Raw genomic sequence first — 4,038 nt, forward strand, 5'->3', positions numbered from 1 at the left:
AGTTAACCGAGTGTAATATACAGGTACTCGAGTAAAATATAATTTTTGCTTGATTAATTATACAAGTATAGAGTTGTCATTTTAATTTAAATTTATTATTCGATTAAATATTATAGTTATTCAATTAATGTTATTCCATCATAAATTCAAGTAAAATAAATATATAATCGATTAATCCCTTAACTATTTAGTTATTCGTTTATCTTAATTAATGAACTCGAACAAATTTTTACCAAAACAAGTCCGAATGACTTGGCTCATTTACAACTCTAGATATTAGATCTCATCGGGGATTTTTAGGCTTTATCCAAATTTAGTCTCAAGTGTCAAAGCTGTGAATTTTGTTAAAATACTCTGCTAACTGCTTTTTATCACGCTTAGGAGCCCTAACCCCTTAGACTAAATTTGACTAGATTAGAAAATTAATTTTTATTAAAAAAATCTCATTTTGGTATAATATCGCCTGTTACCATCCATGACTGATTCTAACAATCAGACTAACCATCAAAATTGTATTGGCATTGTGACCCACATAACTAAAGTATGTCATGACGACTGTGATACAAACGTAGCAATGGCACTAACACACAAGATGGGGGGAGTGAATTGAGTTATTTAAAAATCTGACTTGAGTTTGCAAAAAAAAAAAAAAACAAAATCTTAAATGAAAACGATATGAATGAAATTAGAGTGAATATCAAAATGCAATGCTAGAAGAAATGAAAAAGGTAAATAAAACAGGAGACCACAATTTATAGTGGTTCGTCTTTTCAAGGCTAATCCACTACCTTACCTCCTCACTAAGAATTTTGAAAACTAATCTATATAATACCCTTTACTTAATCAAATGGGTCCTTTAGTCCAAAACTAGGAAAAAATACAACCTCCTATCACTCGGATAGGCCTTCAAGCTTACAAACTTGAAAAATAAAACACAATGGTAAATAAATTTGAAACTCTAAGAGCCTATGTTCTTAGTTACATGTTCTCTCAAAGTAAACTATGAGGCTAAAAATAAGATTAAACAAATGAAGAATAGAGCCTCGATACAATAAAGAATGGGAGAACAAAAAATTTAAAGTGAGATGATCTTGAATGCTCGATAGTTATAAAATTGAATGTTCTTCAGCAACATTCAATGTTCCTTCAACCACTTATTTATAGATGATGGTTCTTGGAGACAAAAATCGAGTCGTTGATGGTAGTTGGGCTAGCATTTAATGCGCTAGAAACTAACCATTAAATGTTTCAGAGAAACAAACTGTCGATAGACAAAATGGTTAGTCGACAGATATACAACACAAATTTAAAACATAGTCGACATATAAGAACCACTAGTTGACAGATTAAAAAATAAGCAATCTAATAGTCGATAAAACAATAAGCTTAGTCGACAAAACAATAGGTTTAGTTGACAGCAAGAAAACCATAGTTGACAAAATGAAAATAGTTTTGAATACCCATTTTCTGTTAGCCGATAGAATGAAAGTCTTGTCGACAGATACAAAAATCAAAATACTGATAGTCGACAAAATGCATTTTTTAGTCGAAAGATGGCATAAAAAATTAGATCCTTTGTCGACAGCTTTTTAAAGAAAGCTTGTTTAAAATTTCTTTTAACTTGACTTTTTTTTAATCTTTGAAACATTGTTTCTCATGATTGGAGAATAATTTGAATGATAATGATTTGTTTTTCCAATTTCCTAAAACATGACTTGAAGCATTCTTAAAAAAAACTTCTTGAAACATAACATGTAATATCCTACCATTTTGAAAATAATAATAATTATTTTTGTATTTAAAATATTTTTAACATCAATTAGAGATTATAATTGAAAAAAAATCAATGGGTTTAGACTTAGTGGACTAAGTTGGAAAAATAAAGACTAAGTAAATGGGCTTAGAGTTAGTGGGCTAAATTGGAAAAATAAAGACTAAGTAAATGGGCTTAGAGTTAGTGGGCTAAGTTGAAAAAAATAAAAGGCTAAGAAAATGGGCTAATTAGTAGGCTGAGAAAATAGGTTTAAAATTAATAAATTAAATAAAAAAATAATCTATTTAAAAGAAGATTTAGTGAAAAATAATTAAGGTGACAAAATAATTAAAGATAGTAGGTAAAATAATTGAGAAATGTTGGAAACAAAGTAGGGTGTAGACAAATAATTAAAGATTATGAGTGAGATTTAGTGAAAAATAATTAAGAAAGATGACAAAATAATTAAAGATGATGGGTGAAATAATTGATAAATGTGGGAGACAAATTAAGGTGTGGACAAATAATCAAAGATAATGAGTGAAATAATTATGAAATGTTAGAGACAAAGTAGGGTGTGGACAAATAATTAAAGATTATGAGTGAGATTTAGTGGAAAATAATTAAGAAAGATGACAAAATAATTAAAGATGATGGGTGAAATAATTGAGAAATGTGGGAGACAAATTAAGGTGTGAACAAATAATCAAAGATAATGAGTGAAATAATTAAGAAATGTTGGAGACAAAGTAATTAATTATAATTAAGAAATGTGACAAAGTAATTAAATATAATGGGTCACTACAATTATGTTAAGCTTAACTCAACCTTCTATAAATAGAGAAAACTTGAAATGTTTGAGAACTTAGATTAGAAGGAGAAATGTTGTAAGAAAGAAAGATTTGAGAGTGAAAGAGAGATTGAAAAAAAAGAAAGAAAAAAAATAGAGAGAGAAAAATATCAAGAAATTTATAGAAAAATTTTATAGGTTGGGTTTAGTAGTTTGTGTGAAAATTTGTGGGAAAAGGCCTTGTTGGATATGCAAATTGAGGTTTCATCGCAATATTGAAGAATACCGAATTGCTCCGCGGGAAAGTGAGTTATCTTTAAAAATTTCTTCAAAAATTTCAGAAATATGAGAACGATATTTTAAAATTTTTTATGATAAAATTGGAAGAGAAATGCATGATTAGTATTTATTATGGATTTTTTTAGGCAATAGATGCTTGAAAATTAAAGAGAAAATGAGAAATAAATAAAACATGGATTGTGAAAATTATGAGAAAATTTATTGGGCTTAGGAATATTGCTTTAGGAATTATTGAGAAGAGAAATTGAGAAAATTTTATGAGTAACTATTTATTTCATAATCTTGAGGAAATAATAGGAGGAAATGAGAAAAAATAGAGAAAATTAGAAATATGATTTTCTTAAATAATTATGATGCTCAGGGTACACCAAGGTTTATAATTGAGTATGATTGGAAATCCGACGCGAATTTTGAGGCAAAGTTATATTAGGGGCAAAATTATCTTTTTGCAAGGTAAGTGGTACTTCCCAACTGGACTGAGTGTTATGATCTTATCATGTTGTCATGATTTGTTATAAGTATGTCATATAGATTGCATTTACATGTTTTGATTTATGAAATATGCATATGAGCATGATGAGATTCACGGTCATACGTTGCATGTGTTTGGGATTAGGTACTAGCTTCGTTACTTTACCAAGGATGCACCCATACACCTCGGTCTGGCAGGAAGACTGGAAAAATAGCGGGTAATCTTAAGGTGCAGTCGACCCAAACATGAGAATTATGATGTTATGTGCATTGCATACATACATGAGCATTAAATGTTTTGTATTCTTACTTAGATAATTCATCATTTAACCTGGGCTTTGCCCTTAGAATATTCAAACGTTCCAGATGAAGATAGTAGCAGAAACGAGGATGAATGAGGCATGTGATGTTTTACATTTGATATAATTTTGATGATGAAAAACAATTGTATTTTGATGATGAAATAAAGTTATGAGATTTCAATGTTAAAGAATTTTATGATTCAAAATATTCTTTTTCATGTTATCATTTATCGTTTCAGTTTTTATAAAAAGGATAGTCGACTATGTGTTTCATTCTGTTGACTATGCCTGAGAATAGTCGACTATGCTGTTAAGGATAGTCGACTATATTTAAGGATAGTCGACTATGCTGTTTTCATCTGTCGACTATTTTTCAGTCTGTCGACTATCATGTAAGGATAGTCGACTATGGCTTTTCATCT

Source organism: Diospyros lotus, chromosome 3 (assembly GCF_014633365.1).
Source record: "Diospyros lotus cultivar Yz01 chromosome 3, ASM1463336v1, whole genome shotgun sequence".
Lineage (NCBI taxonomy): Eukaryota > Viridiplantae > Streptophyta > Magnoliopsida > Ericales > Ebenaceae > Diospyros > Diospyros lotus.